The sequence below is a fragment of the Hyperoodon ampullatus genome (assembly GCF_949752795.1).
Source record: "Hyperoodon ampullatus genome assembly, chromosome: 3".
In the NCBI taxonomy this organism is placed as follows: domain Eukaryota; kingdom Metazoa; phylum Chordata; class Mammalia; order Artiodactyla; family Ziphiidae; genus Hyperoodon; species Hyperoodon ampullatus.
The window spans coordinates 89,496,292-89,512,319 of NC_136916.1; the positions used below are offsets into that span (position 1 = coordinate 89,496,292).

The following is a 16,028-nucleotide window of genomic DNA, read 5'->3' on the forward strand; positions in this document are numbered from 1 at the left end:
CAAGTTGCCTACAATGACAGTACATATTACTCTCCTTGTATTACAGAGAGGTTGGTATTAGAGGGATAAAGATATCTGGACATTTGGTATAAAGAAACGTATTTTTTTTAAATAAACTTCTCTGCTCCTAAGTTGTATGTCCATTTGTCTATCCAGTTAACCAACAAATACAAATTTATTGGGCCATTTCTGCGGTGCCAGAAGTAGTGATGAGAAATGGGGGAATGTTTGTGATGAATACAATCAGTCCCGGCAGTGCTTCTCAAACTTTTCCTTGAAGTATTCCGATGGTCAAGGAGACTGCAGGAGAACAGAGACATCAGTCTTGGATTGGGACACTGCTGCTGGTGGTTGGGACAGCATAACTTGAATCGTCTTGCCATAATCTCCCTTGAAATTTGTTTGAGGGCTTTAGTTTTAGTTTGAAATTTTGTGCTCATATTGCATTTGGCTCTATAATGTATCCATGTTTGTTTAATATTAAAAATGTCTCACAACCTAAAAAGAAAACTGTTGCCCCAGTCTTGTGCATCCTGCCTATCCCAAGCCCCTTGACATATACCTGCGCACCCCCAGACCTGAGTATGACAAGAAAGATGAGTGAGAGAGCTCCGTGTCCGCTGTCACACATACAAATGATGACGGTACAATGGAGAAGACAGGCAATCATGGAAGCAGGCATTAAAACCATTAAAACATTGTCTTGAAGAAAGGATTATGTATTTTGAGGGGTGGGGCCTGCATTCTAGGAAATAAGAGTTGCTCATGCAAGTGTGGGGAGATTTGAAATAAAACGACTTGTTTAGGGAATAAATTGCAAGAGCACAGTTTGTCGAGAAGGAAGGAGCTAGGAGAGTAGATTGAAAAGGACGCTGAATGTCCCACCAAGAGTCTGAACCAAATCCAGAGCCGTTGATTCCACAGGCAAGGGGAAGTATCTTAAGTTTTCCTCAGGTGGGTTGCTGACCTAGGAATATCACGGAGTAAGACTCAGCCGTGCATGGACTGTTAGAGGGGAGGGCGGTTCAGAGGGCATGGATCCCAGGATTCCCCTCTCTCTCCAACCACCTGAGACATGGGGTGGGTGTGGGGCAGCCCACCCACTTCTAATTCTGATTAGGCCTGGGGTGTGGCCTGGCCATCTGTATGTGCAAATATTTCATTTCAGATCTGAAAGTGCTTAGCCAGGTTTGAGACTGGCTGATCTTCTGCCATCCTATCGTGGGGCACAGGGAAGAGACGGAGGCCTAGAGAGGTGAAGCCATTTCCTCAATGTCACCCGCTAATTATTGGCAGAACTGTGTCAAACACAGTCCTTCTGCTCCCCAGTCACGAGCTGCCCCACCAGCCCAGGCTGGGAGTTTTGACCTACGTCAGGGCTTCTCTGTTCCTCTCTCCCTTGTGTATTTCTCCATAACTGAAGGCATGTGGGAGGCCAGAGTTGTTTTGCAGGGCTCTGGAAGTCTTGTGTCCCAGCCAAGGTCAATTTAGCATTCTTATTAACATGCTGAAGATAATGGATGTCTAAAAGTGTGAGGACATAAATATTTTAATGTAGCCATACCGTGTCACTGTTTCTTTCAGACCTGCACTTCAATTTTTATTTACTTTTACATGTTGCTGGCTTAGGGCCACAAGGTTTTCCATCAACAGAAATGGCTGCAGACTGAAGCAATTTTCTTTCTCCCCCAGTGCCGAAGAGAGACCCATTCTCCAAAGCAGGTGTTTCTAGATCAAGATGGGCTATTGGATGACACAGTGGGGAATACACTTAGTAAAGCACTGTCATAAATTGGGCTGGTGTCGGCTTCCTGATTTAATGCTTTGCTCTGTTTGGTCATGAATTATATATTCTTTTTCAGACTGATCATTTATCCCACTGATAACAGGACAGGGTTCTACCCAGTGGGTTTGGCCCCTGACCTAAGAAATATACTGATGCATCAACATTCCCTGAGCTAACAGCTGGGATGAACTCTGGAAACTGTAAATCTGCAAAGGCAGGGAGGGGGCAGGCAGGCCTGCGTGCTACAACTCTCCCCTCACTTAGTGTGCATCGACTACCAGGATGGCTAAGCAATTCCTTGTCTTCTTTTTACCCAATGTAATTTGCGAATCGATTGTTCTTCCTTAGAAGGCTTTCTTAATTAAATAGTAACTGCAGTTATTACCCTCTGACAAAGGGGATATGTTAGTGTCTTGGCAGAGGATCTCCTTAGCTCAGTGGATTATCTTTTGTTGAAGTGCCCACTGTGGACTATTGTGTGCAGAACTCTACTGGATGTGTCCTTCTTGAAGAATGAGATGGCCACTGAGAGCTAGAATCAGGTGAGTTAATAATAATGCCCTGTAACAAAATGTGTGTGGAATGTCTTTGCTTTTCAATGCACTTATTTCAAACCATTCCATCCCACTTTCACACGAAGTATGGCAAACTCACTCCATTTGTCAGATGAGAAAACCGAGGGAGAGAGAACTTAGGGGTTTGCCCAAACTCGTAGAGAAAAGTAAGAAACAGGACTAGAATATAGGTGAGCTGCCTCATGTGCTAACCTGTCTGCTCCCCGTGTTCAGTTATGCCCAAATGTGTTCATTCAACAACTATTTTAATGTGCCAACTATGATTGGGCCCTCTGGGGACGGATAGAATAGCCGTGAGTGAACAGGTGTCTTCAATGCACATCAGCCTTCCAACCACAGCAGTGGTTCTGAATTCTTGATAGGTATCAGAAACATCTGGGAAGCTCATTTAAAAGCACAGTTGCCTGGGCCACAGCCTGGGGTTTTCCTAAGTCTGGGATATGCCCCAGCATATACATTTTCAAAAGTTTTTGAGGTGAATCAGATGACCAGTCAGAGTGTAAGCCAGAGAACTAGGCTTTTATCTCACCCCGGATTGCACACACACACACACACACACACACACACACACACACACACACACACACACACACACACACACACACACACACGGAAAGGTGAAGTAGAACTAGGAGACCCAGCATTGGAACCCAATCAGCCTGGAGATTTGTAGAGGTACAAGTGTCAGCAGGAGTGCCTCAGAGCCCATATAGAGGCAGGCACAGTCTCTGCTCTAAGGAAACATACCAGTGTGTCCTGGATGAAACTCTCCTGGCTTAAGCCAGGTCAGCGTAACAGGCTGGAAAAAGAAAGCCTACCCCCTTTGCCCACACTGGATCTTTCTCTCCTACTTTTCTCCTCTTCATTGCTTCCTCGCTTCCTTATCCATACTCAAAATTCCCTTCCTCCATCAAAACCGTACTCATCCTTCAAGGCCCATCTCACCTGCAACCTTTCCCCTGACATCTTTGATTTCCCCTCTCAAAGGGACTCTCTCCTTCCTCTATGCCCTTCAGCACTTTGTACCTCTGTGGTTTTTACTTAGCCATTGTATACAAGGGCATATTTCTGCCTCGGGGATTGATTCTCTGTTCATCTTTGTCCCTCCTAGTAGCCAACACAGAGCCTGGCACATTGGAGGTGACCAGTGTTTGTTGGTTGAGTTAAATTGACTTACTGAACTGTAACTACTTCTGAGCCTACTCAAAAGTAATTAATGAATGTATCAGTTCAAACTTAGAACACATATCCCCACCAACAACTTCTATACTTTGACAGTTTAAAACAATTTTTTAAAAAAAGAAAAGCAAAACACATTTAACTCAGAATACTTGGAGAATAATTGCTGGTTTCAATGATGAATCTGCCTTGGCCACTAACTAAAGCTAACTCGGATCACGGATGTAATGAGATGTTAGAGTTATCTGTGGATCATTTATTGTGCCACACAGCCACCCTGTTACTGCTAAGGCAGCCCTGCATGCTACTCTCCCTGTACCCTAGGGCTGACCTTGGCCCAGCCTCCTCCCCATCAGGAGGAAAAACCTATTCCTGATGGTCTCCTCCCCTACCTGGCCCCTTCTTGTCCTTCTCTCTTGTCCTGGAGCCTGCAGAGGCTGGCCCTGGACAGGAAAGGGGTTGACAAAGTATTTGGCAGAAATGCGGCCTGGAGGTGGTTGGTCTAGGTGGGTGGGCACCCTGGCTTGGAAAGGCTGGAGGTCAGGTCTGGTGTTAGGAGAGAGCCCTCCCTTCTCTCTTTTGTCTCTCCCTCCTCCTTCCTGCCTCCAGAGTCAGGTTTGAAGACCTGCATCTGGCTGGCTAACTCTTCCTGCATAACTTTTCTAGCCAAGTTTTTCAGACCAGGGCCAGGAACACTCAAGGTCAACTCTAGCCAGGGTTCATCTTCCATACAAGCATGACAAACTTTATGTACCTACAGAGCTGATTCCTTCCACCCAGAAAAACACCCATAGGGAATAGCCTCGTGATCTTGTCTGCACCTCCGGAAGTGGTGATGGGCCCACATGTCTCCCTGTCCATCATCTCACACTTAGTGGGATGCCTTGGCTTTCAGCATGGCCCTGAATCTGGAGGATAGGCAAACAAGATGTATTTGGGATTGGGAGAGTCACAAAGCTCTCTGCTGGAGAAACACTGAAGGATTTAGAGAAGAGAAAATCAGCAAGGCCAACACAGCTGTCCTTAGACTCTTGGAGGGTCTTCCTGAGGAAGGAAGACTGAACTTGCCCTATGAGATCCTGATGGGTAGAACCAGGCTGGGTCATAAATCCAATCCCTAAATCACCTTCCTTGTCTAGGCTCTGGCCATGCTAAATGGCCTCTGGTTTTATATGCATGCAGTTCCCTTTGGTGCAACAATCTCCCTGGATAACCGTGACTCCTCCTTTGGGAAACAGCTTAAACTTCATCTTTCCAGAGCAAGGGGCCTCCCTTAAATCCTCTAGATCAGGTTTCTCTAAGTGACCCTGTTTGGGGCAGGATAATTCTTTGTTGTGGGGCCTGCCCTGTGCATTGTTAGGATGTTTAGCAGCATCCCTGGCCTCCACCCACTGGATGCTGGTAGTATCCTTTCAGTTGAGACAATCAAAAATGTCGCCAGTTGTCCCTCGGGGGTTAAAATCATCCCCTCCTCCCCCAATCCAGTTGAGAACCAGCACTCTAGGCCAATGTGCCCATAGCACCCTGTACTTTCACTCTTGGAGCACCCATCACATTGCTCGCACTTCCAGAGTTCTCCATGCTTGTTTGACATCTGTCTCCTCCTAGGTCAGCTCCCTGGTGGCAGGGATGGATTCTGATGTTCTTTGCTGGTCCTAATTTTTCAGTTATAAAAAATGAGTGAAGAGGTGAATGATTTAAACAAGAACTTTGCAGCTCTCAGAGCTGTCCACAGCATAGTTTCCTGCCAAGTTTATTTAATTTCCTATCACTGGGTGAGTCCAAACAAGGCAAACGGCCACTTGTTGAGGATGTTGTAGAGGAGATGTAAGCTCTGAATGGGTGATCTTGAAGTTTCCTTCCAGTTACAACATTGTATGGAATGTGGGCTTTCGGCCAACCACCCTCTGGGTAACTAATTAAATCACAAGGAAGAGGCCAACCACTCCTTCAGGAGTCAGGTGCTAAATGTTCCTAGGAAGGGGTGATGCAGCTTGCGGAGTGACCTTTAAGTGGGTCAGGAGTCACATGAATATGGAATGCCTTTCCCTTCCCTTTCTCCTCTCCTCAGAGGTCATTTGACCCATATCCTCGGGGGTAGGATCATGCTTGAGAGGTTTAGAAAACATCCTTTCCCCCCTAAGTCCCACTCTTCGGCAAGCAGAGCTGGGCAGGCTTCTGGGGTGTGAGGTGGGTGAGACAGGAAGACCAGCACGTTTCCCTGGATGGTGCACCAGTTGCCTGGGGCAGTGTTCTTTAGACTTTGAAGGTTACAGCATGTATGATTTATTGCTGTACTTTTCTTTCCCTATAACCCCCTTTCCAATGGGGCAAAGAACTGTAAGCAGAGACAAATGGTTGCCCTCTGAGCACACATTTGATTTCAAGGGCTGTGGGAGAATAAGCTTCGGCTGCCATTGACTACCTGCCCGTGTGCCTGGCCCTGTGCTGGGCTCTTTCACATACACGATCTCCTTTAATCTTTTTTTTTTTTTGCGGTACGCGGGCCTCTCACTGTTGTGGCCTCTCCCGTTGCGGAGCACAGGCTCCGGACGCGCAGGCTCAGCGGCCATGGCTCACGGGCCCAGCCGCTCCGCGGCATGTGGGATCTTCCTGGACCGGGGCACGAACCCGCGTCCCCTGCATCGGCAGGCAGACTCTCAACCACTGCGCCACCAGGGAAGCCCTCCTGTAATCTTCATAACCCAACGAGGGAGGTGCAATCACATCTGTTTTTCCAAAGAAGCACCTGAAGGGGTCAGCGACTAGGCCATCACAGAGCTAGTTAGGAGCCTGTGCTTGGGGCAGAATCTGTCCATACCTGCTATGCCCCCTGCATGTCCTGTCACTAGCAGAATGTGAAAGCCTTCTACCCCAAGCTCCTGTTTTAAAAAGTCCCTGTGAGTTGGCATTGTCATGATGAAAACTATCCTTGAACTCACATTCCTACTGCTTTTGTGGCTGCTGCTTAAGATCTTGCTGTGATTGACTTGATTATGTTTTTGCAAATCTCTCCTTACATACCTGCAGCTGAGCTGCCTTAAATCATTGTACTTCTGACTTAATACGGCGAATTGCACAAACATGTTTATTTCTCTTTAAAAACAAAAGCAGAGGAATAAAGAAGGATAAATCTACAAGGACAAAGAAAAGGAGAGTGAGGATCTCAACCAAAATTTGGAAGATGGAAACTAGATGGATGGACAGTAAATGTCCTGGAATACCAGAGAAATCTGAGACCCAAATGTCTGGGGGTGGGGTAGGGTGGGGTGGGAGTAGAGTGGGGTGCAGGGCTGGCAGAGGAAGATGTGAGACCACCTAGATCCTTTCTACCTCCCAGCTCAGCTGTATGACCTCTCCTCTCTGACCTCAGCAGACTGAGTACAGTATACTCTGAAGCGCTCTGGATTCAGACATGCCAGGTAGAGTCAGAGCCTGGGGAGAGACACTAGTGGAATCAGGGGCTTAAATTAAAGTTTGCACACTGAATGAGATTCCACCAACCCCATTCTCCTGATTGGCTCCTGGATTTCTGGAAGCCAGGCCTCTGCCCAACACCCCAGGTAGGAGATTGAAAATTTTTTCTCGAGGGAAACTAAGAGAAAAGGCCTAAATATTTGGATATCTTGGCCATTTTCCAGTGGAAGCCTGTGATACATAAGCACTACCCATGCACACAGACCATCCATTCAGTGGTAAAGCACCTCACTTTAGAAAGCATTAAGCTGTGGTATTGCTGAAACTGGATCTTTCTTCGTTATCAAACAAGCAACTTGATTGCTATTGAGACATCACTGCAAACTTAATATTTGAATTTGATGACCTTCTAATTGCAAATGCCTTAGTCCTTATTCCTTTAAAAATTTTGGCCTCCTCCTTTACAAAGCTGGCCCTCTTCCTCCATACCCCACCCCACTCTCCACCCAGTCTTCCAAGTGTGGGGTTGGTTCGTTCAATTTTATTCTGACATAGATTGAAGCTTGGATCTGCTTCATGGGGGCTGACAGAGCTAATTCCCATTGTATATTGTTTGATGCTAGTTTAGCTATTTTACTGGTTATTTTTACTGTGTTGGTGTTTTTTGTGTTTCTTGTGTTTTATGCCATTTTTCTCCACCTTACTCTTTGACTGCTCTGAACCTGATCCTGGTTTCCTGGGAATAAATAACAAGTGCTTTAAAGCTTTTGTACTCTTGCCAGGTGCCATTATCTAGAAATATGTTGGCATCTGATATAAACATACGTTTAGATTTCTATAACTAAACGTATCCTTATGTATGACTTACTATTGTAATGGAATTCATCTATAAAGATATACCTTTATTTACAGGTGAGATCTATTAAGCTTCTATATTTCTATTCAGTTGGTACTTGTGCCCAACAAAGAATGTGTTATTTTTCCTTAGGAATAAAATCACATTATTTGTAAAGACTTAGTAGAGCTTAAATGAGTATAAGCAGTATTTACCTTAACTAGATACTTTCAACATTTATCATTTAAAAGTCCCATGTTCAGGGATGACGTGCTGAGACACTTCAAGGTGACCTGTAGCTCTAGAGCCAAAACAAATGAGAAAATGTGGTAAAGCACTGCTATTTGTGGATATTTTGCAAAGGAAAGCAGAGTGGTAGAGTGGAAATGACAGGAGGTTGGAAGCCAGAGACCTAGCAGGCTCAAGCTCTCCATTTATTGACTGTATGATCTTGGGGGAGCCACTTTACCTGGCTGTGGGACCTAGATGAAATGGGAATCATTTTCATCACCTCACAGTTTATTATGAGTTGAGTTAATGTGTATGAAAGCATGACTGTAAATCGTTAGGTGTATTTAAATGGCTGTATACCCAAGCCTGTTTTTTCACCCTGTTGCTCACAGTGCCTTGGGCAGAGTACTCATTCAATCAGCATTTGTTGAATAACAAATTAATGAATGAATTTGTGAGTCTGGGTTTTCAAAATGTTTTTGCACCCCTCTGAGTCATTTATAGACATTTATAAAATCGAGAATTTATAAGCTGTTCCTGGATAATCAGATCTCTTGATTCAGAGGTAAAAGATAACTTGTCGGATTTTCAAGGTTTTCTTGCATATGGGACAGTAACTGGCAGGGCTGATGATGAGAAATTGTCTTCATCCTGCTCGAATATAAGATCACGGATTGGGAGGAACTTAGAGATAACCACTTTCTTCTCAAATATGAGGAAACTGAAGCCCAGAGACTCTTTGAAGTCGGTGACTTTATATAACTTTTCCCTTCTGTAGCTCTAGGGCTATTGTAGATAGATGTACAACAAATACATTTTTTAAATGTATTTTTCAAGGACTGAGCTAAGCGCTGGGGAAATAAACATTAACAAGATAATCCCCACCCCCGCCCCTGCTCCATCTCCCCCCTCCTCCCGCCTTTGAGGAACTCAGTCTAGACAGATATGGAAACCAGTAGGTATGCTATTAGTCATACTCACGCTGTGGGGGGATTATAGAGGCAGAAGGGAACTGCCGAGGGAAGCACTGAAAGGAGATGGTGTTTACGCTCTCTCTTAGCTTGGGTTCCTCAGAAGGAGACACTGAGGTGACTGGGCAAGTGATTCGTTAAGGAAGTTCTCCTGGAAAAACCTAGAGAGGGAGGACAGACAGGAAGAGAGGGTCAGGAGAAGACAAAAGCAAGGATGAGATTACTGGTCAGGTCCCATGGAGAGTAGGTTAGCCGCATCCTGTGGGAGGACTCTGGGAAATAATGTGCTCCTCTGAGTTTGCTCTTGGCTTCCAGACAAAGGAACTGGGCCTTCATAGTCTCACATTAGTTGGTCAGTGGCTAAGGGTCATGATGGATGGGGCTGGGAAAATATGTTGACCCCCAGAGTTGACTTTTGGACTTTTGGTCCTAAGACTCCAGTAGCCAGAGGGTGGGCCTCTGAAGGTTGTTGAAGGTGCAGGTCATTAGAAACAAAAGTACACAGAAGTCTGAGGTCAGGTGTGTAGAAAAATAATAGGAATCTAGGTAAAGCACCAGCAGTGTCCACTCCACCTGAGATCTATGAGGACGATTTGAAGTAGGTAGGAAGGTCATTGCTGGCATAAATTATAACCTGAGCAAAGACTCTGAAGCATGATGACATAGGATGTGTTTAGAGATGAGAAGGTGGTGTGGCTGTATTGCCTTATATCTGGTAAGAAGTAAGAAGCTGAGAGATAGGCTCAGAAAGGTGGGCTGGAGTCAGATTATGAACTTAAAAAAAATTGGTTGTGAGAAAAAGAGATCCACTTGGGGTATTTCAAATTTAAAATGGCTTATTGTAAGGATACCTGTGCTCAGGAACCTAGGAAAAGCCTGGCCCCAGGAAGAGCAGATCTCAAGAAACTAGAACTCCAGAACAAGCAGGGATCTTTGCCCTGGTGCTCAGTCAAAGCCATGGCTTCATGTGCTGCTCTGATCTACCCTACTCCCAACACTGATGCACACTATGTACCTTTTTTCCTATCTTGCTTTCTGCTAACTCATGTTTCTACCTCCTTGTTTTTCTAACTTGCCTTAGCTCTCATGGCCTTTTCTATAACCCAAGCTTTTCTCTATCTTCTCTTTTAACTTCTGCTTCCATTTCTACCCACCTCCTTCTCTCAGCATGTCTGATTTCAGATTCTCAGGATGAGCTGAATGGACCAAAAGATGTGTCCTGATGGGCCGTAGCATCATAGACTGGATTGCTGTCCAATATACGAATTGAATTGCTGTTCTAGACTGAGGTACACACTACTGGTTTGATTGGCTATGCCCTGGGGAAGGAGCAGAGTCACAGGATAATATAATCACAGTAGCTAAGGTTATTCAGCACTTCTTTGAGCATTTCTCATATATCATTTCATTTGATTATCACTTTCATTTAATCAATGTTCATTTAATTCACATTCGCATGCATTTAATGAACCCATGAATTTGTTCTAGGATTGCCTTCAGCTTACAGATGAAGAAACTAAGTCTTAGAGGTTCACACAACTAGTATGTGGTGAACTTCCTCCCACCAAAAGCTGAGTTGCTCAGCTTTCCTTAGCAGATATAGACAGGGCAGAACCCAGGACTGACAATAGCCTTGCTTCTGCATGAAGGAATTTGGAACGTATCTGATGATAGACATTAAGCTACATGTCAGTAAAGGCGGAATGAAATCTTAGGTGTGATCTGGTGTCAGGTTTGGGGTAAAGAATGATTAAATACTCTAGTGCTAAAAAATATCCCAAGAATATTATATTTGTTTCATTCCTGCATAATTTTCTCTACCAGCATCAGTTTCAACATATTAAACTATTTGGGGTGAGAAGCAAGTTTTTCCAGTAGCTGAGCAGCAAACTCAGGAAGTCCACAAATAGTGGCAATGGTTTCCATGAACAAAGTATCTATTTTCACAGAAGTCTCTCCCTGTTTCCAGGCTGACTGATGTGCGGGTCTGCCCTGATCACAAGGGGCAGGCCCACTGGATGCATGAAGCTGAAGGTACCATGGGCTCCTACAGGTGAAACAAAAGGTTTAAGAGACTCTGAAGGCATGGTCAGCCTGCTTCACCTTGGCAACCTGGAAACAGGGAGGCAGGTGGTTATCTGCCTAGGCTTTTCCTTAAAAGGATGGAATTGAATGCCATTATGTCTTGTGAAGAGGAGGAACCACAGGGAGAGGAGACTGTTTTTACCTAATTTCCCCCATGCGCTCAGGCTTACACTGGCTGGTGCAGCATTAAAAGGACTGGAGAGGGCTTCCCTGGTGGCACGGTGGTTGGGAGTCCACCTGCCGATGCAGGGGACACGGGTTCGTGCCCCGGTCCGGGAGGATCCCGCGTGCCATGGAGCGGCTGGGCCCGTGGTCCATGGCCGCTGAGCCTGCGCGTCCGGAGCCTGTGCTCTGCAATGGGAGAGGCCGCGTCAGTGAGAGGCCCGCGTACCGCAAAAAAAAAAAAAAAAAAAAAAGCCTGACCTCCCACTGTGCTTCCTTGTTGGTGACTCAATGAAGATGGCTTTCCTGCCAGACACTGATAGTCCATGAACACCTGAGTCTAGGACCAAGCTAACTGTCCACCATCAGACCTTACTTTCCACTACATCACAGGGAAAAGGATAAGATATGTTCAGTGAAGAGAAAAAAACCCATCCTGAGAACGGAGGGGAGAGTTTGTTAAAATTCCACCTTGTTTTACAGCCTCCCCGGGATTGAACGGCAGCGATTTGTTGGGAAACAGCCCTGGGCTGAAGGACCTGGCTTCTTCTCATCTCATGTCCGACTGTGTCACAGCTCTGTGTCTCAGTTTCCTTGTCTGCAAAATGAGGCTTCTGGTCTCAATCTCCAAGGTTCGTTAACAGCCCTCATACCTGGTGCTTACAGAGGGCCTGGGCAACACTGATGCCCCAAAGACAAATTCAGGGCCCATCAAGGAAGGAAAACACTGTTAAGGTTAAGTCTAGCATCAGATATATTGAAATTTAGACTTTGGGTGGTTATTGCAGAAAGTTTTTGAAATTAAAAAAAAAAATTCTGTGGCTTTGTCACTTCCTATTGGAACTGCCATGGAGCCTGTCTCAGGGTTACACCCAGGCCACCTTTTCAGACCACACTGGTTCCCAGCACCCTCCTTCCTTTCTCATAGAATGTTCTAGTATGTACATACATCCATACACACATAGTGTTGATACCTCCAAGTCTGGCTGAAGCATGGGAGGCCATTTCTTATCTGGAGAGGAGAGAAAAGAGCAAACTTACAGAGGTCCTTTCAAGGTTCTTGTAGTCACTGTTCTGGAGTCTCTGGCTTCTTCCTGAGATGTAATTGGAAACACAGTTGGCCTCTGTCTTCTGTTCACTGATCCTCTTCTCCATCCAGCCTCTGCTTAGCCAAAGGGCATGTGGTCCCTTCCTCCTGGAGGAGAGAGAAGACAATTCAGGCAAATCAACATATGCCTTTATGTGACCTCCATTTGACTGGGGTTTTTCCTGAGGCAGGACTTTTCTTACACTTTCTCTCCTCATTATTTTTTTGACCTGTGGCTATTTCTCTTTTATAACCATCTGACAAGAGGGCTTATGTGCTTTCTTCAGAAAGGTGGGAGAGACAGAAAAACTGTGTAGAGTTGCTTGTTCCATGGTAAACCAAAGAGTAAGAAAACTCTGAGGTGAGGAGGGAAAAGAGCAAAGGATGTGGGTGAATGGTTGGTCCAATCCCCAAGTCCTCCAAGGGAACCATCCTTGAGTCATCTCCAGGGTCTAGACGTGGTTCCCAGTAAGTATGCAGAATCAGGAGGCTTCCTTTGGAGTTTCTTAGCAACATTAGCTTCTTTCCCTCATTGTGAACATTCCCTGAGGAATATTCTACCCCTAGTTCATTTTCTTCACATACAAACACAAAGAAGGGAAGACAGTGAGGCACATGACCATTGCCTTTTGCTCTGGCTCTCCTCTCCTGAGGTCTGAAGTGCTCCTGGAATTGAGCTGGAAGAGGCAAATGTTAATTTACACAGCCTTCTCACCTGCCACTCTAGGATGTCATTAAACTAGAGAATAAATTAGGGCGTCCTGGAAGGGTGGCGTGTGCTCATGGGGATGTAAAGACAACCTTACCTAAGGTACATTTTACCGGTGATCACTAGCATTTCCAGTTCTCCTCTCCTTTCTGAAGATTATGAACATGGAATATTGTTTTATGACTCCCTCTGTAGGCAAGTTCCCTTCTTCCAACACACTGAATCCTTCTTCAAACCTCATGTTGAAAGGAAGGTGCCGCAAGATCAGTACAGCTTGGATCACTGAGCCACCACATGGAACTACCCCCTGGAGAGTTACTCATTCCCACAGCAGTTGGTGTGAGTGAGATTTTAACTTTTCTTTCATTGTGCTTGCATTAAGTCAGTGAGATTGTGGTATGGTTTGTTTCTGCAGCGCGACTAGCGCATTTTGACTGATACATAGATTCAGTCTTATGTGTGTGTCAGAACCACCTTAAGTGCTTTACAACTCATCCCAAAGTTTCTGATCATGTAGATCAGAGGTGGGGCCCAGGAATCTGCACTTTAATTGTATATTAAATCACCCACAGACATTCTTGTTCAATATATCTGTGAATCTGCTATTTCCTGAGGGCCACACATGGAGAAACACTTGAAGACCAGCTGAAGACATTAATTTGGATTGCTTGCTGTTTAAATTGTGTTTTTCTCTCATTTTAAAGGCCTCAGTTACTTTCTTAGCCATCAGAAGAACAGACGAGCAGGAGGTGGGTTTACCAGCAAAGAAGTGCTCATGCTAACCAAGATCACAGACACAGGAGGGACGCTTACCTCATAAGCTTCTTCTGGGGGTTCAGGGAGATAATTCAACAGGATAAATCATTTTAGTTCCTTGTCTGGAACAAGGAAGGTGGTCAGTAAATGTAGTTTCTTTAAAAAGGAGAAAGAAAAACTATGGTTCAGGAATGGTTTCATTTCAGTAAAAACAATTACAGATTACCTCATAGTTCCAAGCCCAGTTAGAGACAGGGAGCTACACCTGTCGCAGCTATCGGAATGGGGTCTGGTAGGGGACTGAGCTGTGTGTGTGCTGTGTGTGTGCCACAGCACAGAGCTCTGCCTGATACGGGCTGTGAGAATTGTAAACCCAAAGTACTGAGGGAGTTCAGAGAAGGGAGAGATTTCAATTTTCTTTGACTATTGACTTGCTACTGCATAGTAACCGTAATATCTTCTAAGAATGACAGGCATTTCTCACAAGGGCTAATGAATCACTCCATTTAGCTGTGACAACAGCAAGGCAAAGAAATATCTTCAAGGGCCCAGATGTTATTTTTCCAGCCTTGTCCTGGGGATATAACGTGCCTAGAAGTTATGACAAATTAGCTGCTTGTGGCAAAGCTACATGGACCCTTTTATAAAAAATGGAAGTTTGGGCCTGAGTTAATGGGTTATTATTGGCAAGGGAAATCAAGTTGGATAAGGAGGGTGGGTCCTGGCTAGGAAGGACTTTGAAAAGCAGCAGAAGAGGTTAGACTTGACTCAGGAAGCTCAGGGATGAGTAACAGTGCCAAAGGCATGGACCAAACCTCCATTTAGTCACAGGTCATTGCTGTACTTCAATGTCCCAACAGTTAGTTTACACAGGAAAGCTGAGGGTAGAGACACCAGACCATCGTACAGGGTGATGGAGAGGAAGTAAAAGAGAAGTAATTAGAAAAAAGCAAAATGAAACTATAGATGTGAGGAGAATGCCATTCTATGCTATTTTTCTACCGTGCTAACTTTTTTTCTTACCATTACCGTTTTCCTAGGAGTGAGCATCTCTTAATTTCACACTGCCATGTTTATGCTTCCAGGTGCCTGAGCTACATTCAGAAAGACCAGCCTCTGGGTGCTTTCTGTGCTTTGGGGGGAAGAAGCCATCCTTGAAGTCAGGGTGCTTAAGAAGCAGAGCCTTGTGTTGGCAGAAATGTGTGTCCATATGTTCAGGGAGGCTGTTCTGGTCAAAAGAACATAGCTGACTTCAAGCGACCTCACGTCCTGGGTGCTGTGTGGTCAGATGCCGGGCTCTGGGGACCGCAGGAGAGCAAGCAGCCTGGCGGAGGAGGAGCAGGACGGGGAGGCCTCCAGCGTAAGGTGGCCACGGGCCCCACTGCAGTTCTGGGGTGCTCACTCTAGCTGCCCCCGTCAACAGGCCCCCTCGGCCTCCCAAGTGCTTCCTTGCTCCTCTCTCCACCGCGTACCCCATCGACCCTAAGGCTTTGCATGCTCAGGGTTCCTGCCTCCTCATGATTTGGCATCCTTGTGGCCCATAATGGCCCCTGCTCCTGTCTTTCAATATGGCTTTGTTTTTTATTGCAAATTGCCTGCTTATATCTGTTTTATTTATTTTTTCCAACTTCAGCTCCCGAAAGAGAAAAATCTGACTCCACCAGCTCATTTTATTTTGTACCATGTCATTTTCATTAAAAAAACAAAACTCAGCTTCAGTGAGGTATAATGGATACACAAAGAATTTACACATAGTTAATGGAGACAATGTGATGAGTTTGGGCATATGCAAACACCCAAGATATCATCAGCACAATAAAAGTGTGGGCCACTGGTGACTCAGTGGATGGCACCTTTGGGTTGCATGCCTCCGAATCACAGCTGTGGCCCCTCTGAGAGAGGTGAGGGGTCTCGGGCCCGTGTAGTTAGCAGGGGCTGTGGCAGAGCAAGCTTCTGAGTGGCACATTCCTCCAGGTTCTTGCACTCATTAGTTTCCCCAGGCTCTCTGCTGGGTGCGAGTGTGGGGCCTCTGGGGGTCCCAGTACTGGAGGTGGTGATCATGGGAGGCCCTGGTATCTTCCTGCCCATCCTGCAGTAGTCATAGCATATGCCTGTGCCAGAGTCCACAAGGGTAGCCTGTTCTAGGTCAGGGCATGACAACTCCATGTAAATGAACATGTCACTGAAAATGACAAAGCAAAAGAGAAGTCAAGGTTTGTCTCTCACAGGCCTCCC

The 16,028-nt window shown here is 45.6% G+C and overlaps 1 pseudogene across 1 annotated transcript in view; it reads right to left on the minus strand.

Moving 5' to 3' along the window:
• Positions 1–15,270, minus strand: part of LOC307049563 (ubiquitin-conjugating enzyme E2 R1-like) — an 81,414-nt pseudogene extending 66,144 nt beyond the window's left edge. Inside the window, exons 1-3 of the transcript in view lie at positions 15,060–15,270; positions 13,135–13,186; positions 12,283–12,436 (exon numbers count right to left, since the gene is read on the minus strand). The product of the transcript in view is annotated as a ubiquitin-conjugating enzyme E2 R1-like (transcript). The remainder of the gene's footprint in view (positions 1–12,282; positions 12,437–13,134; positions 13,187–15,059) is intronic.
• Between the last annotated feature and the right edge of the window lie 758 nt (positions 15,271–16,028).